Source organism: Heliconius melpomene, chromosome 18 (assembly GCF_056956725.1).
Source record: "Heliconius melpomene rosina isolate 202511_hmr_F chromosome 18, ASM5695672v1, whole genome shotgun sequence".
Classification (NCBI taxonomy): domain Eukaryota; kingdom Metazoa; phylum Arthropoda; class Insecta; order Lepidoptera; family Nymphalidae; genus Heliconius; species Heliconius melpomene.
Window position 1 is genome coordinate 15101575 of NC_140406.1, and position 26206 is coordinate 15127780.

General features: G+C 33.2%; 1 long non-coding RNA gene across 1 annotated transcript; it reads left to right on the forward strand.

Annotated features, from left to right (window-relative positions):
• Nucleotides 1–13681: 13681 nt before the first annotated feature.
• On the forward strand, nucleotides 13682–22838 carry LOC146529686 (uncharacterized). The gene is made up of 2 exons (XR_014879044.1): nucleotides 13682–14023; nucleotides 22503–22838. It is a non-coding gene; the product is annotated as an uncharacterized LOC146529686 (long non-coding RNA).
• The last annotated feature ends 3368 nt before the right edge of the window (nucleotides 22839–26206 follow it).

The following is a 26206-nucleotide window of genomic DNA, read 5'->3' on the forward strand; positions in this document are numbered from 1 at the left end:
GACTAGAAAAGACAAACAAATGATTTTTTTTTATTAACTAATCTTCAATATTCTACTAAAAGACTCAAAATTCTAAAAAACAGAAAGATTTCTAAAAATTCCCCCAAAAACATAAGTGAAACCGAGTGTAACAGTACTATTCCGCACAAAAAGGGGACATTTCCTTTTTTTATTCTACTAAAAGCTATAAAACACAGATTGTGATATAAGAAACGTATATTTTTGATAAGGCACAATTTATAGATACGAGTCTTTGGCGCCGGAGGCCCGCGTTGTCTGTCCCCGCCTTTACAGCTAATATTGTATTGAAACAGATTATTTGAATATCAATTTTAAAATTGTAGAACTTACTAACGCAGTAATCAAAAAGAGGCCGTCGCCAGGCATGCAACAGTAAACGCAAGGATTGTGGTTCGATTCCCGCTCACGGTAATGTAATATTTAATCATTTCAGTTCCTTGATCTGGCAACGAGGCAAAGTGTGACGTTGAGTTCGACCACTCAATTCAAAATCATCACAATGGGAACGAAGCATCTCAACATTACGTTGCGAGATATAAAACAGGATAGTAGTTATTTCTTAGTTCTGGTAGACAAAGTGCGATGGAGTGCTAGTGCTAGATGTAGTGCTAGAATTGGGCAGTGTGTGGGAAACGGAGATTCTTCGAACGGAGAATCTAAAAGCATTACTTGTATGCTATTTAAGCTAAAAAAATATTAAACTAAATATAAAAATCCATCTCCACTCACACCGAGCCCAACCCATCCCTTTGTCTCGCACTCAGTATTTTTTCCCCATTACATTACATTTTCATTTTATTTCATATTTCTCCTTCGTAGGGTGGTTTGGGGATAATAAATTTTTTCCACCCTCTTTCCGTTTTATTTATAGGCACGGTTAAGGCAGAATATGGTACCGTACGTTTAGTAATGAGCTAAATTATAAGGGTTGTTTTTGGAGCTTTTTTTCCTTTTTTCTTAATTTCAAGCTACCTGCTTGTTCGAGATAAGTGGTGGTTAAGTCAATAATATTTTTGAGTGCCCCCCGAGGATGCTGTGATTGAGATGATTAAGTTGTTTGATGTTAGGTGCAGGTTTTATATATTTCACGTGTTGTTTTCCTTATGAAATAGGACTTTTATATGCAGGTATATAGCGTACATTTAGGCAATAATGAATAATATTCCTAATAATATAAAATACGAATCTTAATATTGTGTTTTCCTCTATATGGCAGGGTAGAAAAACGAACGAAACTTAGTGTTAAAACACTATATTGCCCATGCACCGACAGAGTGAGTGGCGGAATTCAACCTCGCGATATATTTGTTACCAGATCGAGGAAATGAAAACTACTCCTTCCCCTGTGTTGGAATCCCCATAATCCACAACTATCGCGTTATCAATTGGATTCCTACTGTGCCAGTCCCTTACAACGGCTTGTACTAAATATTGTAATTTTTGCACATATTAACAAAAAAAAAATTATATACGTCTAAACAAAAAAAATAAATAATAAGCTATTAAAAATATTTTTATTGAGTAAGAGCACAAAGTGTGACTATAAACGCGACTGGTTGTGGATTCCATCGCCACTCGAGGAAATAAAATATTCATTTAAATGTATATTTCCATTTCTTCGCTCTGGTGTCGAACCAAAGCGCGGCGTTGAGTTCCGCCACTGAACACGTGACGCCTCCAGAATTTGGCGGAAAGTGGGGAACGGAGTGTCTTAGCACTAGGCTTCCTCAGCCTACTCTGCTGTGTGCCGGATACTGCGCGAAGTTGAAACAGATATTAAGAGCGTAATTAAGTTATAATTTAAAAAACTCTTTAACAAGTTATATTACCTTAGATTTTTTGATTTTTTTGCGCGGGGAAATGAAACTAATTTACCCTCTCATGGGAATCGAATCCACAAACATCCCATTCGCAACCAGACATTGTAGTACTGACACGGACGAAAATAGCGATCTTAGATTGTATTTAGATTTTTTAGGTACAATAAATATATTTCATATATAAAAAAGGTGTTATTACCCTAAAGACCCGCAAAGCAGATTAGCCAGAACGTAGTGTTTAGACACTTATGCCTTATTTACGCTCAATTTTCGAAACGATGTACTAAGTGGTCAAATTCAACGCCTTGCTTTTATCAAAGTGGGTAAGATAAAAACAATTTAAAGATAATAATTTTTCCAAGTGATAATCGAACACACAACTATCGCGATCCTATAGTCACATAATGTCCCACTGCGCCACTATAGCCTCAAATATTCATATAATAATTATATAGAAAATGTACACATAATATTTATTAAGTAGAAATAACAAAAAACACAATCTAATAATAAAACACGCATCCAATTTAGTATCACCTTAAACAAAGTGTAACAAAAACTCTACACTCGAAACATTACGTTGAAAATTACACAGCTTAAAAACCATTAATAACCTTTCTTCCCTCCTTCGCAAAATTTCGAGTCTTTCGTTAAAACTGTAGAAAAACCTCCCTCGGGGGGTGGAAAAGGGGTGACTGGGGGCAGTCTCAGAAGAAGAAATATGGATCAATAAAGAAATAGCGCGGTGTCCAATCGTGGCAGCGGCTAGCACGCACACAGCCTCACTTTGTGTCTGTGTGCTGTGTATTTACACAACATTTACTCATACAGAGGTAATCGAGGAAAAATATTTTGGGTGTGTGCGTGATCGCGCTTGTGTAACCGCAAGAAAAAACGCAAGGGTCGTTTTTGGATTTTAAATGGTTTCCAGGGGTGGGTAATTAGATTATTAGTATGTGGATAGTATATTACTGGTTTATAGGGTTTTGCTAATTGGTTCCGTATATAATATTACTGATTTATTACGTTTTCTTAGTATAAATTATTGATAATTTAAATTTTGTTAAATAATAAATAATAATTATTAGAAAAGTTCATTTATCCGTTCAAGTCAATTGTTGATTTAATATTATTTAACATCCATAGCAAAATAGATAAAAATAAACGACATATAAAATAATCTAGATATAAAAAACTTAATTATAGAGACGGCATATAATTTATATGTTTGTTAATCACATAAAAACTAAAGAACAGCTTTAAAGTAACTTTGTAGTTTTAAACTTTACAAGCGTACAACTGGCGACGTCTGCACCAAAGTAATCTCGATTTCCCTTATCTAGATCAACCCGATGAATTCGAACAGTTGCTCCGTGAAGATTTCATATTATAATAATAATTTTCTTTTCATATAGATAATAGCATTTTGAAAACAAGAGCTTTTTTTTTAATTCACTGAGAAATATCATTACCTTATATCAGTGTTTTAGATATTTTTCTAGTTCGATTAGATAAAATAGTTAGTTAAATTCCGATGAAGAAAATATGTTTAAACAATAAACCTTACTTCCGGTGAAGCTTGATGAAGCAGACAATGTCTCTAAATGTCTCTTGAAGTCCTCGAGGCACAATAAGAGCGTTGGTTGTAGTTTCGATCCCCACTAGGAGAAATAAATTACTTATATTTATTTCACTGCTCTGGACAAGCCGCGATGTTTGGTTTCTCCATTCAATATGAAATGTCTTAACTGACAGGGAGTGGAAAACAGTGAGTTATGACACTAGATTATTTTTGCCTTCAGCAGCTTCAGTTTTACCTACAACTTAAAAAAATCTATAATTGATTATAAATTCTCTGATTGATCCAAAAAAAAGCTTTTAAAAAAAGAATTTATGTCTATATATGTAATTAAATTATATAAATTATGTAATTTAATACGAACGTCGTAGTGAAGCGGCACAATACATGTATGACTGTAAACGCGATGGTTTTGGGTTCGATTCCTAATCAGGGAATATTAATATTCTACCTTGCTATATGCGGGACACAACGTGAACATATATTTCTGTAAAGAATAGAGTGTCCCTACTATATACGAGAAACTGTCGATGCCAAAGAAAAAAAGGTAGTTATAAGAAAATATTAGAATATGTTTCTAAACGACCCTAATAGCTAGATAACGCTACCAAAGCTTGTTTATAAGTTCATAAGCCAGCTCTTGCCAAGTCCGCAGCAGGAGCAAAAATAATGCGCAAAGCATTAAACACAGATAAGGTGCCTTGTTGGCAAAAAACATAAATTTGGCAGCGTATCGCGATGTTATACTCTGTACTTACTATACCGAAGTTTTAGAGGATTCCAGTTTTTAATTTTTAGCTACATATTTTTTTGTTTTGAAACGCGGTGTTTAGTTCCGCCACGTAATATAATAAATTTGAAATTAAATCTTCATTTTCCGCCGTATTCTGGAGGCATTGCGTATTGAATAGCGGAATTCAACAACGCTTGCCTCGTTACCAGAGCGAGGAATTGAAAATATTTAAAAGTAGTGTCACAACTCTTAGTCTCAAGTGTATGACACATGACACGTTCTAAGTGACCGTGGCATAGAATTACTACGGACGGACCTATTACAGTCTTCCTCTATAAATGAACTATCCAACACAATAAAATTTTGTTTTTAAGATTAGTGCTCTCCACTAAACAAACTCTACGGCTTAATATATGTGGCTGGATCATTATAGGAGAATTTAAAGTTTTAATATAATAAAAAAATATTTAGTTTTTAAAATATTTATAAAATTTGATACAAAAAAGTAACATCTATAAATTATACATACTTTTATTCGTAAAAGGCTTATTCTTAGACGACGTCACGTTTATGCCCTGTCAGCATATCCGACCAGTTAAGGGAGAACCGCCAACCCTCCTCCCCTAATTAAAAACTCCATAAGAAAACGGTCGATCATGAAAATACTGGGGTCTTCTTAAGTTGGCCGGTTAATGTTTTGTTTTGCTTAGCGTAAATGATGCAAAAAGCCTTAAGAAATTATAGCGACTAAGATATAAGGGGTATTGTTTGAATAAGATATACCTATGGGTATAGATAAATGTTCTACTTTAAAAGCTTTTAGAAATTAAAATTATATTATCTATATTGAGTAACATGCGATTCAACGTGGGGTGGTCGTGGGTTCGTTTATAAATTATTTGAATTTGAAGCCTGGCATAGATATAAAATAAATAAGTTAGGGAGTGCAAGAAGTACTAGGAGACCCTCTCCTCATAATTCTTAAGAGAACAGGAGAAAGCTGGATTTTTCTGTCTCTGTGTGATGTATTTTCCATGTTGTTTATCGGTACGTATAGAAACTACAAAAATATAAAAAATCTCTAATATTTAAATCCTTTTTTTGTTGTATAAAAGTATTAATGAAGTTAAGTTTTCTTCCAGCGTGGCGGTGAAAGGAGACACCGGCACAATAAGATCAGATTCAATGCTTCACAATGAACTGAAGAAATATGTAAAACGATGCGGAACCCGCGACAAGCAGGGACGGGCTTGGGTAATTTCTTACAACATTTGCATTATCTTATTGACTAAACACTCTTTTCTTTATTTTAGTGTTATTTATATATATCGTGTGCAAATTGGTGAACTATCTTCTAAATTGGCTGGTGCGAGGAGAATGGTGTGTCTGAATTAGTATTCAGGTAAGCTGAGACAGCCAATGACTTTAAAACATAAAATACATAATAAATTATCTTTTTTCGCGATTATTTGTCTCGGATTAATTTCTTTGTATTTAATTTTTTTTATATAATACATTTTGACCTCATGCATTTCGTAAAGAAGATAAAAACCCCAGGCTATATTCATATAATGTACTCGTCGTCACAAACAACTTTATTTGCGGGGACTTGAAGTCTTTCAATAATTTCGTACGAATTTTGAGAAATCTTCTCTTAGTGATTCCCTATACTTCCTTATTACTTACTACTTATTTACTATGCCAAATTTCAACTTTCTAAGTCCAGTAGTTTCCTCTTTGCTTTGTCACTTAGCAACGGTAGAGTTTTATATTGTAGTATTGTAAAGATAATTCACTTGTACTAATTGAAATCCACAAATATTTATTAAGTAAAACACATTCCATTTAATTTTTATATGAAAAATCCATAATCTTTATATAATTCCATTAAAAACTCTGCGTTATATTTATAATTGTGTATTCAGCATCTCAAGTACGCGCCGCGGAGCGTCCGTACTGTGGGGTGGGGTGGGGCGGGGACGTCCGACACAGCGCTGCTTTTTACGTTCAGATACAGGGGCTCGTAGCATTTTCTTATTATTTTATAATGAAAAAAAATTAAGCCAGTCCTGGCGCAGAGGCACCAGCGTGTGACTTGTGTATGAATTTCTCACTCTTGGAAATAAAATATTTAATATTTTGTTATTGTTGTTCCATCATTCAATACGCAATGCCTCCATAATTCAGAGGAGAGTGGAGAACGTAGTGACTTAACACAAGGCTGCCTCTGCGTACTCTGATACATTTAGCACTTTTACATAGTTTTCCGTAGTCAAGATAGGCTATATACACTAGACGATAGCGCACTTTGATGACAATATTGTAAATAAATAATATGAAACAGATGAATTTATACATATTTGGTTGTTAAAATAATGTAAGATGTAAAATTCAAACTCGTTTCATATTGCATTAATATATACCATAAGTCTACATGCACATATATTTGAATAAAAAAAAATATTTTTACAAGAATAATCCAAAAATTGCAACCAAAACATAAAATGTTTTAAACCGCTGCTTAAGAAGGTGTGAGCGGCATTGCCTCAAGAATGCTACAATTTTCCCGAGTTTTCCATTTCTCGGCCCTCCCCCTGCCTCCCCCCACCGCCCCGGCCCGCACCCCACTGTGGGGGGATAAAAAAGGAATGGTCTCCGTTGCTACGATACCGAGTAGGTATTTTGTTACTCGTTTATAAAGTTTTGTCTCGATCAAGTATCGAGTTATGTTGTGCTTCTATTTTTCTTTAAATATGGTAATTTTTCAACATAGCAGAATAAGCAGAGAGAAGTTAGTGATGACACACTGTGTTCACCATTTTATACCAGAATAAGAATTATTAACGTGCGACTGTAAACGTGACGGTTTTGAGTTCGATGCTCACTCGCGGAAATAAATTATTTGATATTTTCTTTTCCTCGTTCTGGTAACAAGGCAAAGTGCGTTGAGTTCTATCACTCCACACGCGATGCCTTAAGAATTCGGCGGAAAGTGGGGAACGAATGTGTCTAAACACTAAGTTCTCGGGTTTCCTTTGCCTATCCTGTCTGACCTGACCATGTAAGTTTGGGAAAAATATAATGATATAGTACAGAAACATGGTAATTTGAAAAAAACAATTGTAAAAAATTTTACTTAAAGTTGGGAGTAGAGTGTTTTAGCATTAGGTTGGATATAGGTATATGGGATACAGCGTGATGCTAAAAAAAGATATTAATTATTTCTTTTTAATTTCTTTGCTCATTCTAGTGAAAAAATAACTTTTAAAGAACTCTAAGCGGAGATAATTAAATTTCCTTTAAGAAATAAATTAAAGTGGGAAGGCGACGTCCGCGTCTCAACACATTTTCTGGCAAAACAAATCCTTACTTGCTAAGAAATATAAAAAATACAACCGGAACGTCTTAAATCCGTTATTGATTGTTTAATACAAATTAAACTTTACTCAACGAGCTTAAAGCTCAAAATTGATTAACCTCAATCTATTTCGTTTCATTTTAACATTTATCAGTAATGTCTTATCAACCAGTTTTGAATCAAAGAAAATATAAACTTATTAACTTATTGTAAGGTATATAATAGTATTATAATAAAAGTAATTAGTGACTTTTTGCTATGACAAGAATATGTAGAGGCTGCCTCAAGTTTGCGAGGGCCCCCCACTTCTTTGCCGTAATTTACATTTTAAATTGCACTTACATAGCTGAGGCTAGCGTCCGTGGGTATAGGTAGGTAGGAAGGAAGGTAGGTAGGTTCCTATAGAAGAATCGAAGTTTAGATTACTTGTTAAATGAGCGTAGTTCACTCATTGTTTCAGGGAACCTGATGAATTACTTAGACATTTTGTTTTGTACTTTTTTAATGTTATTTTTATGGATTTTTGTATTGAAAATATAATGTTTTTTTTTGTGAAATATTCACTTATATTTAGTTTCTACATAGATGACGCTATGATAACAAGATAAAACACAGTGTCTCGAAAATTGAACGGAAAGTCTGAAACGGAGTGTCTTAACTCTTAACACTAGGCCTTCTAAACACACTGTGGTATAGAAATAATAATACTACTTATTGACATATATTATTAATAATAATATTTTTTACCTTCTCTGGATTACCTACTCTGCTATATATGCGGGATAGAGCGTGAAGCTTGTAAAAATCACAGGAAAAAATAACTTATTTTGATGTCATCATCTTTTTTGTTCAAGCTGGCTTGTGACAATCGCTATGAATGATTGGAATCAACTGACCTAGAAGATAACAAGGTGCTATTCCTATTAGGTGTGTTAATATTTTTCTTGTTTATTTTCACGCGTCTCAGGATAAGCAGGCGAAATTCAATTTCGGGTTAACTGAAAATGGCAACTGACACCGATTACGTCACTATATGTTTTTTAAATCCTACATAAACTTTAAAGGAATGCATAATAATAATTTCTCCTTTTCCTTTTTTATAGCTATCGACAGATTTTTGACGTGATAAGTTTCACCTATTTATTACAAGTTATTATTATAATGTTATGTAAACAGAATCGATTCTTTTCACTTTCAAAATCTACGACTTCCGACCTTTTTCAATGAAATATTTTTTATCGAAATCAATACTAAAATCGAAAGTTCTTATAAAAAATGTTTCCTGTGATATTTGTTAGATGAAACTAATCTTTAATTGAATAATAATAAGGTTGAAATTCAATATATGCATTTCCATCAAGATCCAAAGGATACGTCACACCAGTTATAAGTCAAGTTTTGTAAAGAATTTAAAAAAAAACAAAAGATTAATTTTAAATCGATATTTCGAACAACCTGTCGATACATCGTTAGATAAGATTGTAGGTTACAAATATTTATTTAAAGTGTGGCTTCTGTTTTAGTTGATATTACACTTTTTTTGGTAGTCACAAAAGGATTTTAAAGGATTTTTATTTTCTTCGCTTATAATTGATGGAAAAAAGTTCATAAAATTTTTGAGGTTTGTGCATGTCATGTCATGTCTAAAATATTTTCTCTCTTATTATGTCAAATATATTATTTTTAGCTCAAACTGGACACGCAGTGACTCAAGATTTTGTTGGAAAATGGGGAACTGAAAAATATGTCAAAAACTTCTAAACCCAACACGCAAAGCTGAAAACAGAGAGTTTTAACTCTAAATTCTCTTTTATTTTCTTAATAAAAGAAAACGATATAAATATTTTAGTATATAAATTCAGCCTTAACGGTAAAGTATCGCGATTCGCGACACACGAAGGCGAGTACGGCGCGGGAAGAATGCGCGAAAACACCGGCGAGTTATTGCAGTCTTTCCGAGATATGCGGTACACTGTGTGCAGGTTCTAATTTGATAATTATTTTTTACATAGTATATTTGTTTTTCATTATATTAGTTAATATTAAAAAAATAGTTACGATCTAGAGAAATGCTTATATTATTTTCATTGTTAAATAAATCTATATACCTATATAAAATCGAAAGGTCACTCACTCATCACGAAATCTCAGAAACTACAAGTGCTAGGAATCTCAATTTTTCCATAGGAGTTACTTATAGGACGTAGGTGCTCGCTAAGACGGGAATTTGCAATATTCGACTTCTAAGGGGTTGTTTTTGGGGTCGAAAGTTGTATGAAAATTCGTTACTACAAATGCTAGGAGTCTCAAATTTCGCATAGACGTAACAAGGACGTAGTCATGGAGAAAGAAATTAATAATAACATAGTTCACGCGGGTGAAACCGCGAGTGGGCCGCTAGTAGTAGATATAGGGTTTTGAAACTCATTATGTATTACTAAGTAATAAGTAAGAAATAGAAAAAAACCTAATCATAAATTAATGACACGGATTTTATATTTTTCCCTCATGCATCTCAATAGAGCTGACACGTCATGTAGTACCTCATTTCTGAAATTGATGAGGATGAAAACATGATTTAAAGAAGGTGGTTGGTATCTAGAAGACCGGAATTGTTGACGTTCTGCAAGGGATACCTTAATACACCGATGTACGGCGTTTAGCTTAATAAATAGATTAGACATTAATTATGCGACTTAATTGAAAATCCTATCCTTTTGCAATATTTTTTGAGTCAAAGTCAAAAGTCTATTTGAATATTTGGAATTTAAGCAACTATAATAAACACTAACTATTCGCCTCCTGTATGTGTACCCGGTACTAATGTAAGATTTACACAGGTTATCCGGCGAGAGGAACAGTTACCCAGGAAAGGAAATCCGGACGCCGCAGTCACACTAAAAATTTGCTTCACAAATTGTTTGCGAAACAACCGGGATATTTGGAAAGTTCTAATTTGCATTTGCTTTGTATGGAGGTAGCTAGCAATGGCAGTGGCAGTGTATTCGTGTGATATCGATCTTTTAAGAATGTTAAGTGTACCTGATAACCTATTAAAAGTTTTCAAGTATTTTAAATAGTTAACTGTTGCACGCGTCCGTGTTAGGTGTTGGGATTGAATGACACCCGCGGGCATGCTTATTGTAGATTATATTCGTTTCCTTCCTATATCTGGTTATATGCCACGTGGAGTTTCTGCCACTAAGTTAAGTAGTGAATAGGAAAGAGAACTGTGACACTGCGGTTCTATCGGTTAAGTTGTATTCTATGGTTAAGTTGTATTCTATGTTTGTGGCACGGAAATTCTTACATCGTTACTACAAAAAAATATGTTTTAAAATTAAAATTACAAGAAATAAAATTCGAATCTATGTTTATATTACTTTTTTATTGAAAATAGCAATAATTTATTTAAAATTATGAATACAAATTTAACACCTACCGTTTAACACTAACATCTGCTCAAGGACCTTTCGACCCCAAATAAAGGTAAGAAAGGGTCAACTGGCCGGTACCGGATCTAGTCGGTTCCGGCTATAACCGGTTTGGACTAGATGCGGTTACCATTCAATAACATATTGTTGGACAGATAAATAATATGCATTGTTTAATATAAAATTATGATTTACTTTATTGATTAGCGACATGTTGTCTTTAAGTTCTTCTTCTTGTGTATCATAGCGTTCGTATTTTTATATAGAATATTAATATTTTTCTTGTACTAAAAATCTGTAAAAAAATATCAATTTCCTGCTTTGATAAGACAAAGCATGGCGTTGAGTTTCACTAGTCACCATACAATGTCTCAAATTCAGTATGAAAGCGGATAACGGAATGTCTTGACATTAGGTATTCTTTATCTACCCTGAGGGACAAGGGGAAAAGCTAAAAGAAAAAAAATCGTGGTAACCCTACAAGTGACCACAACAAAAATTGCATTCAACCAAACTATTATTAACGAAAAGTCAACAAAAGCCCAGGACATGTGGACTGTAGTGATTTTGAGAGTGTTATATTTTTTATTCTATTCTATACTGTGAATAACAGTTACAATAAAATTTTCGTAGTGAGTTGTTATAATTATTAAATTTTAAGAGCGCAACATCTTTATTATACTAAAAAATACATAGATTATGGTAGTCTTTAAAAAATACGTTTTATTAATATGGTAACCCTACAAATGACCACAACAAAAATTGCATTCTACTAAACTATTATTAACAAAAAAGTCAACAAAAGCCCAGGACATATGGACTAAAGTATTTTTATGCACTCTCTTATTCACGATCACGTTTGGAGACATGTGGTGGAAGGGTTAGGGAAGGTAAATTGTTTATTGATATAGGAACGTCTACGCTTCATTGAGTTTTGCCGATAAAAAATACAAATGTATGGGAAATTTATTTAAAGTTAAACTATGATTATCTAGTTAGTATTAAATTTTTTTTAGCTTCACGCTGTAACCCACACATATTAGGGTAATGAGAGGGAACCTGGGAATCCACTGATAAAATATTTCCGTTCTCTACTTTCCGCCAAATTCTGGAGGTATTGCGTGTTGAGGGGCGGATCTCAACGCCGCGATTTGCCTTGATATATCCGCAACGCATTTATTTAGACAATATGTGTATCAACTGTGCCATAATGACCTAAGTAATACTCATTTATTGTATATGCCTATACTACATTTAGAATATTTTCCGCAATACATTTGTATACCTAACCGTAATCAGATGGTACCAGCCAGAAATATTGAATTTATAAATAGATAAAAACATTTACCTATTGAACGTTATTGACGTTTCGCGTGTTTTTACCCTTTTCGTGTACTTTTCGAATAGACGAATGAAAATTTTATAAATATACACAATTACACAATAAGTCGATTAAAATTTAAATCTAAGATTTTATTATATAAAAACTTTTTTGTGTTAGTTTGAGGTGAGTTAATCGCGTTTTTCTTACTTTCATATTTTTTGTTTTAGAAAAGATTTCTAATAAATGAAAACATTTTACAAAATATTTTTAAAACAGATAAGATTAAGATAAAAAGATATACATAATTATAGATTACAAAAGAGGCAGTTTTCTGCCTTTTGACTTAGTAAAACTTTAATTCGTTTTTCTTTACACTTTACTCATTCCAGGGCAGAAAAGCTTTTTTTATATAAATAGTCGTGAAAGTACGATTTAAACCCATAACCATCTAGTACTAGTGAAGCCAGTCGAGGCACAGATGGTGATCGAGACAGGTTGCAGATTCGATTCCCACTCGAGATGAATAATTTAATATTTTAATGTTTCTTGCTTGAGACAAAACCTGGAAAGTCTTCGGCGGAAAGTGGGGGACAGAGTGTCATAATGCTAGCTAGGTTCCTAGGTTATCTTTGTCTACCATGCATGTGTGGGATATAGTGTGAAGGTAAAAAAAGTATTTATTTAAAAAAAAGAAGTAGATTAGGTAGGCTAACCTCACTGCCAATGTATCAAAGAATTTCCAACATAATTCCTTATTATTTTATTGTAGTAGATAATTATAGGCCGGGGGTAGGCGGCGACTGTTAATAGTTTATAGCTATCTTTTTCAAATTATACCCTCGTACGTAATTTGTATGCACTAAGTACTGTTTATTGATAACTGTTTTGTTTTGTGAACTATTTATTATTTGGTATTTGTTTAGAGATGTATAAAATATTGAATACTTAGAAAAGATATGATTAGAAATGATAGTAATTTTTATTGTTGTTTCATATATGGAAATCTACCTAGGTTGTGTATGTACAGCTTCACGCTGTATTGTAATAGAAGGAAACTGGGAATCTAGTTATAGAATACTAGTTAACACCCTTCGTTCCCATTAAGACACTACCGAACGGCGGAACTAGTAGATACAAATAGTTCTTGGCATACCAATACAATGCACTACTATCTCCGTTGCATTAAATGACTATGGGCTCCACGCACCGGATATTATTAAAAATAACAATATAAAATTTAAAATAATTTTAATAGATTAAGTTACAAAAAAATATCAACGTAGACCAGTCCAGCAGCAGCTGCTATAAAATCCGTGCTTACAAAACATTTAAAAGGATAAGGAAGGGTCAGTAAAACCAGATTGACCAGTCCTATTCAAAAAATAGACAATAACAGCCCTAAGTTGACCCTAGAGGGACACCGGTCACTTTCGCGCGTTGTGTCCGAAAAACCGGTATTAAATCAAAAGGGTTACGAATACGAATATTATTATTAGTGTCGTCTAATATTTAACAAACGAATCGGTCAGTTTTAAATATACCTTCAAACGTGCTTGTTGTGAGAAATCAAGTCAAACGTCTTAAAATAAAGAAAAAACGGATAAAAACAAGGCGTGGCGTTGAATTCCACGTAACGTCACCAAAATTTGGCAGTGCGTGGGGAACAGAGTGTCTCAAAACTAATTTCCATCTGCCTATCTCGCTATATGCGGGATTCAGCGTGAAGACAAATAAACAATAAAAAATGGATAAAGGTAAGCATTTTCTTTGTACTAAAGCCTCAAATTCCCACGGAGGTGTTTCCTAATGGTTTAAAAACCCATTTTCCTTCGTCCACGTCACAAAAAAGTGTCCCACAATTATCACCCCCCTTCACTCGGCAAATAGAATTACGCGCGAATTAAATTAACCCCTGAATTAACATGGATAATACCAGGCTCTTCGCTTTTTTTCCCTTATTTTTCTCGCTTTTTACTGTTTTTCCCGGTGACACGTCCCTCGTCGGGCCTCGTCCGCCAATTTCCAAGAACAAATGTTGTATGGCATCCTTTTAATGGCTGTTTTTATTTCTCACTTATTGAGATTGGGCTTTGAATTTTTTATTCTGTCGTCTTGTTTAGGGATTTTATGTTTTGTTATTTGATTTTTTTTTGTTTTTGTTGAACGTTTTCGTACGGTTTAATTTGTTTTTTTTCATACCTTCCCTTCGTATCTTTCGTTTTTTTTGTAAAGTAGGTATTCCTCTATTTAGTGAACGCCTATTCCGTTTTTTACTCATAACTAGACATTTTGTGTTGTGTGGCGGAACTGAACGCCGCACTTAATCTAATCAGGCCAAATAATTGGAAATATATTAAATATTAAATGTAAAGTGGGTTTCACAGATTTAAACAATATTACGGTTTTGTTCTAAATACACTTAATATTAACTTAGTGTGTTGTAGCGTATTAGCACTAGCATGTGACTATAAACATGATAGGTTATGGGTTCGATTCCCACACGAAGAAATAAAATATTTAATATTTTAATTTCTTAGCTCCGGAGTCGAGGAAAAAAACACGGCATTATTTTAGCACTTAACGGCACGGCACTTAACGTGCAATGCCTTCAGGATTCGGCCGGAAATAGGAAATGGAGTATCTGAACACTAGGTTCCCTCTGCCTATCCTGTTACATGAGGAATACAGCGTAAACCTAAAATAAAAAGACATTAGGTACATATTGCTTAAAAATATAATTTACTTTTACATTCCAAATGCGTCACGTCGGAATTTTCAAGTGAAAAATATATATTAAGGAAATCATGGAAAAGGAAATATGAATATAGATCATTCATTAGAAACTGTAATGAGTGAAGATGTTTCAAAAACAATAAAAGCTGTCTATGTTCGCTTGTTAATTATAAGCTATATACTTTTAAATGATCGAAGGGTGAAAGGAACAATGATCTATATTTATATGAAGTGGTAATTATTTATTTTTAATATATTTTATTTCGATATATAAAGTTATATATTCAATTCAATATTCAATCTATAAATTTTCTCAGTTTAAAAAAAAGCAGTTTTTTGAAAACGTATAAAAATGATATTGGTATTCTCGGCCCGTGAATAGGGGATGCGGGTTCAAATCGTGTTGTACTGTTGATAGTGTTTATTTGAACGTATGATAATAAGTTCAAATGTCACTCTGGAAACAAGCAAAAAAGAGTTCCGCCACTCAATATGCAGAGTAGGGAACGGAGTGTCTTAACACTACGGTTCCCTCCTCTTACCCAGCTTAATGCGGGATACAGCGTGAAAACAAATACATTGAATATTTTCGCTGTACAATGTAATTTTCTAGAATTTAATTACGGTTAAAAACACTATAAAACTAAGATATCATAAAAGTAGCAGTAAAAGTAAAATACTTGGCGGAGTTTTTACTATCATATCACTTTATACTTCAGTTTTATCTCTGGAGAAATTTTTGATTAACTAACGTCAGTATAAAACTTTTTTGAAAAGCTTTCGTCTGTAATAGTCGCAGATTCAAATACCACTCGTGGGATTTATTTATAAATATTCAAAAATTTTTTTTTCTGTTTGCAGCGTTGAGTTCCGCTGTACAACGCTTAATTTTCCTAATACTGCGAAATTATTTTTTGTTTCTTTATTAATGTTCGTTATATGTACCTATTATTTATACCATAAAGCTTATCTAGTAGATCGATTAAATAAGAATACTTATTTGATGCAAGGGTTTAAGAAAAGGGGTCTTTAAAATGTCAAAAGAAGGTGAATTTCCCTAAGGGTGCGCCCACCCCCCTTAATTATATCTTTAAATATCTAAGTGCATTTTTCGAAGGGCCTTTACGTAGGATAAAATAAGGGAGTTAGATAAGGGGATGGAAATTAATAATGGATTTTCTAAGTTTTTGGTGATTTGCATTACGACTTCAGTTACTTTATATTACTTTTTGATTATGTTTTAATTATAATATTTATGCTTTATTACGGCCTTTAATTATATGCATTAGAATAAGTGAAATGTAATATATTTTTTTAACATTTTTAGTAAGCAGTAGGTACGTATCCAGAGGGAACCTAATAGTAGGTACGATACATACTTTGCTAATTTAGCGACATTAGGTGTTAAGTGGTAGAATTTAGTCTAATGTCGCATTTTGTTTAGTTCAATCAAGTCCAGTCATCCATAAAGGCATTTTATATTAATATATTTTTTAACATGTGCTATCAATTGTTCAACTTCAAATCATTTTTAACTTACAATCTCCTACCTAAAGCTGTATTATGTTCAAAATAAAGTAAACTAAAGCTTACAGAGATTAGATAAGATTTGACCCTCATTTTAAAAATATTTTATTTATATAATACATAAGTAAATAACATTTTAATTTATATTTCTAGATCATTTTACAACACACCCTTGCAAAAAAAACAAATTAAAACTTTTCAATTCAGAGAGCCCTCATCTTAGCAATTTAAAACAGGAGGTGTGCATTTATTTCTTCTTTTCCACCCTTAAGGCGTCAATTATAATTTGGACTACCCTTCTTGCAAATTCACAAGAATATATGACAAAACAAAAAGGGGCCAAGAGTTCTTACTTGAGTGGTGGTGTCTTGGGGGTAAGAGACCCTAAAAAACTACCCCTAAATCGGGGGTGGCGTCTCGGTACGCTTATTTCTTATTATTATTAACTTTTGATGGGGTAGGTATTTTTATGTTTTGTATCGAGTTATGTACTATTTTATTGTTGGTATTGAGAATATTATGAAGTTAGATTTTTCAAAGCTAAATTTACAGCATATTTTAAGACAATCTATAAGTAAACTTCGATAGAACAGAATAAAACTGACGTCTATTTAGTTTTTTTATATGATTGCAGATGAAAAAACTCAATCGGTTATTTATTTAAGTGTATACAATTTAAATCCGCTTCTTAACACGCTTTTATTTTAAGTCGACTTGTAGTTTTAACTTTGTAACCATATAATAAAATTAAGGATACTGAATTTGACTCATTTTTATTATCTTATGTAGGCTTGGGTGTAAATACAATAATATTGTAAAATTGAGCTGGCCAGATAATGACACCAGTTTCCAGAGGTATCCCGCACATCGTGAGGGCAGTTGAGTGTATATGATTGCACTCATACTTCGATTTATCTTTTTACCAGAGCGACGAAATGAAAATATTTTATTTCCTCGAATAGGAATTGAAGCCACAATTGTCGCGTTTATATTGATGATATATTATGTTTAGCTTTTTAAATACTCGTATATAAAACATAATAAAAAAGCAGGTAAAAATAACTAATAATCCAAACATAAGCGCCGCGATTCCAAAACGGCACCGCCGTTATACGCCCGCGGAATTCCAATGACGAATTGCGAAGGCTTTTTCTTGTTTTAAAAACAAATTTAAATTTGCAATTCCTATACAAAAAATATTTAAATATCAACCTTATTGCTTATAAAATAGAGTCCTAGCTATAAAATTTAGTTGTATTTCGTAAGAAGATCTCCCACTGTCTCTACCAAGGATTTATCGTCTTTCAAGGGGGTAAGGAAAAATAAGAAAGGGTTGTTTTTCCTGGGGTAGGGGGTGATTCAATTAGGGCGGGTGTGGGGCGATTAATTATGCTTACGAAATTATAAAGGAATAAAAAGTAAGAGTCATCTTCGGATGTTGTTTGAATTTTTTGTTATTTGAGTCTTGTTTCATTTTAATGTATTTTAAAAAACTTTAAACGTGAAAAATTTAAGCACAAATAAACATTAATCTCTATAATTACTAAAATATAATACCACAATTTTTAAGATTACTTTTTTTATTAGTCATCGCCCGCACGTGTTGACTTTAGTACGTAAAAAAGAATCCAATGCTTTTTTCGTTTCTGTAGGAATTTTGAAAGATTCTGTCATGACATGACTGACACTACTGACATTTTATGTACTAACGATTCAAAAGTGCCTTTAATGGCGTAATTGAATATAAAATCTTTTGATACAGTAGGTACCTACTTATTATGAAAAAAAAGCAAATTAAAAAGTGTTCTAAAAAACTTTAATCATATTTATTCTGTTTTACGCTATATGCAAAAGTAGGATACCTATTCTGAGAGAATTTAGTGTCAAGACACTCCGTCTCCTCTTCTGGCTGTTGCCATGGAACTCAACGCCATGAAAACCTAATACATAAAAGTATATAAGTAAAAATCACTACTTAAAACTGTCTCTTATCAAAATTCAAACGCTTTTCAATCATTTTTCATACGATTCCCACAATATTTACAATTTCTCTAAGCTAACCTACATAACGTGTGTTTATATATAGATTAGAGTCCCCATGGCCTTATTTCGAAGCCTACATGAATCAACGTACGTTAACCCATTCATATATGAAGGTTAACCAGGTTGCCAGAAGAAAATATCCTTTAATAGTTTCAATTAAGGTTTATTTTAACATAACATTGTGACGACACATGTGTATTGAAGTTCGTCTAAGTTTCCTAGGAATAATGTTTTGGAAAGTTCCCCGAGTAATTTACCTGAGTGTGAAAGAATTTTGTGAGATTAGACAACATTTTGTATGGAGTATGAAAAGTTTGTTCGAAGTGAAGTTAGTTACAATTCTTCGTTGGGTGTTAAAAATTGTGTTCATTTTGTGTTTAGTGTCTCTTTTATTCTTATTTATTTGGACATTTTAAAAATATTTTATTAGAAATATCTAGAGGCCGTTTAGGCTGACTGCACTCGTAATGGTTGTGGGTTCGATCCAAGCTTATGATCCTTCGGGTGAATTAATTATTTTCAGCAGAGAAAGGACAAGCACACTCCTCTCTCTTCTTATCAACTTTCCCTTTGGAAATGATAATACTTTTCATTCTACGAGACTACTTTAACAACGTAAAACTCAACGGCCTTTTCTGTCTAGCCACATTTAGAATGTATCTATAGAATTATAATACTATAGATGTATTCTCAGTATAAATACCTATAGTATTATATTCGTTGAATTAGGCTAGAAACTGCAATTGTTTAAGTTAAATAACATGTTCAAATACCTGTTGAGCACTAGTGATGTTTTGTTTAATATTTTTCAATACCTAGGTTCGTGGACGCTTAAGTTACTACGAAAAAGACAGGTTTTAGGGTCGAATCTTGCTCGAGGAAATGTAATATTTCACATTTTTGTTCAGTTTGGCCACTCTACACGTAGTGTCACTAGAATTTTATGGTACGGAAGTATATTATAGGAAATGGACTATCTTAACACTAGGCTCCCAGGTTCCCTCTGCCTATCCTACCATGTGCGAAATATAACGTGAAGCTAAAAAATATTATTTTTCATATTATGTACAAAATTAAGAACTTAGAATATATTTTATTTATCTAATATTAAATGTGTTCTTATTAACTAAACGTAATATAAAAATACGTTAAACATCACAACTAACGTCCCCTAATATCAAAAAATAAAATAAAAAACGCTCGCATCTCAAAAGCAACCAATTAAAATTTCGCAGCAAATCGAATGTACCCACCCCTTGCACACTTTTATCCGTCGTCCACCCTACAGGAGCCATCTTGCTTACCCCCGCCTAGGGGGTTCCCGCTTTTAATTCCAACAAATATCTTTTCGTTTTGAATACCTTGGCTTTTGTGTTAAGATTTCTTTTTCTTATATTTTTTTTGTATCGGTAGGCAGTATAAATTATAATTCCATTATAATAAAAGGAAAAAGAATTATTAATATGTTCCGTATATACCTAATAGGGATATATTGATTAATATTAATTACTCACTTAAATATTGAATTACTTATGTATCTAGATAATTTTTATCTGTAAATGCTTATATATTTACTTTTATTCTTTAGGTATATTATCTGGTATATTGAAAATAGAAATCTTTATCCGTCGTCCACCCTACAGGAGCCATCTTGCTTACCCTTTATTATAGAAAATGTGTTTTCGTTTCGAATACTTTTGAGTTTGGCTGAGAGAAGGCTTTCTTGCTTTAATTTCGATTTTATTAGTTAGGATTTTACTTCATGTATATTCTTATGTCTTCACTTTAAGAAAAAAACCATAAAGAAATATTTACTATATAAGTAGCTTCCCCCATAGCAGAGAATGCAGAGGAACCCTATGTCAGACATTCCGTTCTCCACTTTACACTTAATTTTCAAGAGATAGCGTGATGCGTGGCAAAACTTAACTCCGCGCTTTGTCAACCAGAGCGAGAAAATTAACGAAATTTAAATATGACCATTTTCCCGAGTGAGAATGGATCCCATAACCACTGCACAACTCTGTTCAACGACGGTCTCTCCATAACATGAGATCCAAGTTAAATCCGTTATAAAAGCCAGAAGAAAACTAAAGCTTCACTTCATTAAGTTGGCGCAAAGCCGGTAGATTAACCGGGAATGAAGTCTTACATTTGCATGGAAATTAAAACTCACCTGATAGTGGACCGATCCAGGGGATATTTTGAGTCCTTTGTTCTTCTCTCTGTTCTGTTCTCGCGAAATTATCATTTTCTAAATAGAATAGAGTCATTATCACGTTCTAAGTAAAATGCTGTTTTTTTTTTTAAAAATTGAAAAAATTACGTAGCGGCATCTAAAGTTTTGTCTCTTGAAGTTTTTGAATAAAAAGTAACTATGATTTTTGTTTCAGTTTTATTTCGAATAAAAAATCATTATTTAGGCCCCGTTGCTAATATTTTTACGTAGTAATCTAATTTTCCTTTTTTTGTTTTATAGATGGATAGAAATGGCTCTAAATAATATTTCAATCAATAAATGGTTATGGGCTTGGTCCCCATTTGCAAGAATAATAGTATTAAAATTATTTTCACATAATTTACATTGTTTCTAATTCGAATGGAAAGCATAGAACATAGTGTATTGACACTCGAATGAGTGAGGTATTTATTCGACTTACTTCATTATTACAACTTGGCTCTCGCGCAAAAAAAGTAGATATAAAAAGTTACTTAGTACAAAATATTCAAATTTATATTACAATTGTAAAAGTACTGAAGTCTCAAAGCCGATAATAACTTCAACATAATTCCTCAAAGAATCCGTTGAATACGCTTCGCTTCTTTGACGTTACTATTTTCTTAACTGACTTTCAAAAAGGAGAATATCGAAATCGAAACTTTATTTCTTATTATGCTTCTACTGAAGTAAATTGCTATTTTAGTTTAAAATATAGTAAATTGCTATGGCTTTAGGCTTTTTGTATTAATGATTAATAAATTCTTATCTTTGAAGACTTTATGGCGCAGAGGCTCACGTGTGCTGCTTAACGATAGTTGTAGGTTCGATTCCTACTCCAGGGAATGAAGTATTTAATATATTAATTTCCTCGCTCTGGCACTAAGGCGTAACGCGCTGTTGAGTTTCGCCACTCAACACGCAATACCTCAAGAATTCAGCAGAAGGTTAGGAATGGAAGTGTTTTAATGGGGAACAAAGTGTCCTAACACTAGATTCCCAGGATTCCTCTGCCTACCGAGATATTGGCGGGATACAGCGTGAAGGTAAAAGCAGCATTTGACTGTAAATGCGACAATTGTGAGTTTGATTACTCCAAAACAATACAAAATTTTTCTTTTCTAACTCGAAACTTAGGAATCGAAAATCCTTAGTTGCAACGATTCAACGAAAAGACGAGATCACGTATACCGATAACATTACCAAGTTTTCGCATTAAGTAACTTTTATTACACTTATCTGGGGGTGGCAGGAAGGCAAAAATGTGAAACCAGGTATATATGGCTCCAACTTGGAGATGAGTCGACCAGTGCACAGTACCTACTCGATTTTAAGAAAAAATATTTATTAATATGTTTGCAAACATATCTTTCTTTATCTGTCATACATTCTTTATCTACCCTTCTATGTACGGATCACATGCTGTGTCTCGAATATAGTGATGGCGATAGTAGGCGTGGTATTGATCACAAATAATTTATTTCTTCGCGGAAGTACCTACTAAAAATTAAACTTTAATACAATTTCTATTAATCTTAAATAAACTTCATTGTTAATTACGTTGTTAATAAACTGTAATAAAAAGCAAATACCATTATTATTTATTGTATAATAAAAATAGAAAATTTTGTAATTTTGTTTAAAAAATATATATTTATATTAAAACAGATATTATCAGTAACAAAACACTAATATATTTCATTATCCGACAGTCAACGAAGAAATTTGGGCACGAAGTGGAATTAATCGTGAATTCGAAGAAGACATCCCGATAAATGGCTACACCTACCCCTACCCTTTCAATGATGGTAGAGAGTGGCCGAAGTGGTGGACATTAGAGATCACTAAACTACGTAAGGAATGTATGTGCACTAAGACGCAAGTACAGCCACTACCGGAGAAGAGTACACCGTGATGAGGCAGAGGAACTCCAGAGACACACAGCCTATGTGGAGGCTAGAAAGCTGTACTATGAAGCTATTACTAATGCAAAAGAGAAAGCGAAAGAGAAGGAACAATCTGGTCATAATAGCAATTCTTAAAGACGCTATAGCTTTCCAAGTAATTTCAACCGTACCGTACTGACTAAAATTCTTCAACTGAATCTGTTTTGTAACGGAGTAGAGACTTAACACTAGATTCTCAATGGCCCTGCTATATGTGGGAAACAGCGTGAAGCAATTTACTTTTCTTTCAAAAAGGAGAATCAAATATTATACGGTAAACAGAAGCGAAAAGAGAGAAAAGGTGAAATAAATTATTTCAGGATTGAGCGAGAGTGTTGATAGTTGATAGGTAAGTGAAGGATAGAGTGTCTTAACATTAGATTTTTTTAATTCAGATAATATAGAGCTGTCATTTATATGTATATAGTATATATCTCTGCTATTTTTATATGATCGATTGATGATGAATATTTTTATAAGAAGGAGAACGAACCATGACCGGCGATCCTTTCTTCCTGTCTTTTTTTGTTTCTGCTTCCCCGAATCCCGCATATTATAACACGGTAAGCAGAGAGAAATCACCGCATTTTCCATTCTCTGTCTAAATTCGAGACATTGAGAGCGCGGAAACGAAAGTCATTTATTTTCCAATTTGCAATTGTATCCACAACCATCGCATTTATAGCCAGAATCTGAAGCATTGCATCCCGATGGCCTCAAACATTTTATACCAAACAATAATTAATTCTAAAAGACACCATAATTTGGGCTAGACGAAGAATTTTTAATAGATCCATATAAAGGCTTATAATAGTGTAGTATAGAAATACAATCAGAACAAATGACCGAGGCAGGCACGGTCGGGTTTACGACAATGCCTATAAGAAAACGGGCGTCGCGTTATAAAATTTGCATTCGGCTGGCGGCGTAATGCAGGCTGGGGGCGGCTGCTTGGTGTGGAGATGGAGTTTTGAAATTAATGTTTATTTGTGTATTTATTTGCTTTTAAAAGCCTTTTAGAAGCTTAAGAGTAAACGTAACGGTTGTGGGTTCGATTCCTACTCGGTAGAATGATTTAAATCACTTCCTCGTGCTTCTCCTCCTTCTTCCTCTGCCAACAAAACAAAGCCCGGTCAACACTATATCCCAGCATTGTAAGGTCCGTCCGTCGGCCACACCTAGTGTCTTGATAGTCAGGCGAAAGTGAAGAACGGAGTGGATTAATTCTTAGTTCCGCCGACCCTGCTATATGCGAGATATATCTAAATTAATATCGTTTAGTGATTGTTATTTGATTACAAACAGTGAGTCATATAAAATTCTTAAATAACAAAAGTTTTGGCCCTGGTTCTATATTGACATGCAATAGTAACGCTCATTTGATGCAACAGTGACGTATTTGTACTTTTTAAAATACAGGAGCCACAATCAATGTTTGCAAATACTCTTTTCGCATATGTGAGAGAGAATATCCAAAATATTTTTTAGATTCAGATGTAAGATATTTAAAAAAATATATATTTTTGTTTACAGAGTTAATACAAGAGTATTGTAGTTCCATGCAAGAAACTGTAAGCAGAAACGGACCCACGGATCAAGAGATTTTTTTACTTTCAGGTTGTATCTCACATATAGCATTCATAAACATTTAGATTTTTAGTTAATAGATTTAATTTAGAAGTCAATGTATAATTTATATTTATAGCAGTATGTATGTTTATATAACGGTACATATTTGTATAAGATATTTCATCTTTAATAACAAGTGTATTCCATGCAATAATACCTCAAGGGGGTGGTGTCCGACCTCTAGGGGGCGAGCGGGGGGTAAACAGGAAAAAGGAGGGTAGGAAAATTTCCATTTTCTTACGTCTTTCGAGCCCGCTCTGCAGCAGTTTTTGATTAACGGACGGCAAGGGCGAAATTTCATTATATATTCATCCCCCCCTCAGCTTATTTACTTGGGGAGTTATTGTTCGAAATATCGATGGAGATTCTTTTGTTGACGATGTCTAAGATAAAGTATTTGTTGGTATTTGGATGAATTTAAAGTATTGGTGGTGGTGGTGGTGGCGTGAAAATCGATTGCAATTTTCTGTTGCCTTTGGAAGTTGTGTCTGTTGAGACTTTGCATTATATAAAGATATCCTAATATTAACTAATATTAAAATAAATGTGAAGATTGATGCTTGTTCCACTTTCACGTAAAAATTACTGTAACGATTTAGATGAAACTTTGCAGTAATATGGTGTGCACATCAGGATGACTCATGCTACAATATATAATTGCTATAATTTTTGTATGGTTTGGCTATAATATTATAATAAGTGTGAGCGAGTGAAGTCATGGATGGGTCGCTAGTATGTACATAGTATATCTTTATGTGAAGGCTGCTTTCAAATTATATATTTTTTTATTTTAATTCTATAACAATACCTACAATTAGTCCGCATCGTTTGGATTCTTTATCATCAATAGAATTAATTCTATCACTATTGATTTATACAATTACTAGAGATCCATTAGCATTTTTGATAAAAATATCCTACGTCCTTTCTAATGCCTCTGAGAATATGTATAAAAAGTGTCATGATAATCGTTTGGGTAGTTTTGGCGTGAAAGCGTAACAAACAAACTTACATCCACATTTCTAATGTTAGTATGATTACGAAACATAATAAACTATGTAATAGGTATATCTTTATTTTTTTTTAAATTGTTATTTAGAACTAGAATAATATCTAAGCAAGTTTTATATAATTACTATTAATTTAATAAACTTCCGTCTTATTTTAGCATATAATTAGTTTAATTTTGAAATATTTCCTTTAACTACATTATATAAATGTTAAATTTTATTAATCCTGTTTCTTTAAATAAATATATTTTTTGAAATGTGCTTTTGTTTTAATTTGTATTAAGTATATAACAACTTACAACCCGTCGAGGCCGTCATGACGTAGGGGCACGAGCGTGCCACCGAATACGTTGTGACCGCACAGGTTGTGGGTTCGATTCACACTCGGTGAAATAAAGATGTAATATTTTCATTTCTTCACTTTGCTTTTTTATACTAGGCGGAAAGAGAGGAGCGGAGTATAAATAGCCAGCGAAGTGTCCTAACACCTGGTTCCCTTATGCCTATCCTGCGGGATATAGTATAAAAAAAAACAACTTGCAATATCGTAGATCATCCGCCTTCCCCCTTTTTCTCAAATCTACGCCCATGCTTCTGCTCATTTTGGGTGGACAGCAAACGCGAAGTGTCTTGGCAGTTGAAAATGCAGTTTCCGAATCGACGCAGATTTTCATTGAAACGATATTTGTATATCGACGTTTCATTGAAACGATAGTTGTATGTTCGAATCGGACTTGGAATATATATTTATTCGGCTTATTACAATGAAATAAAAAAAACGGAGAAAAAAAGAAAAACGTACTCCCCGAGTAGGAATTTAACATACAGCAA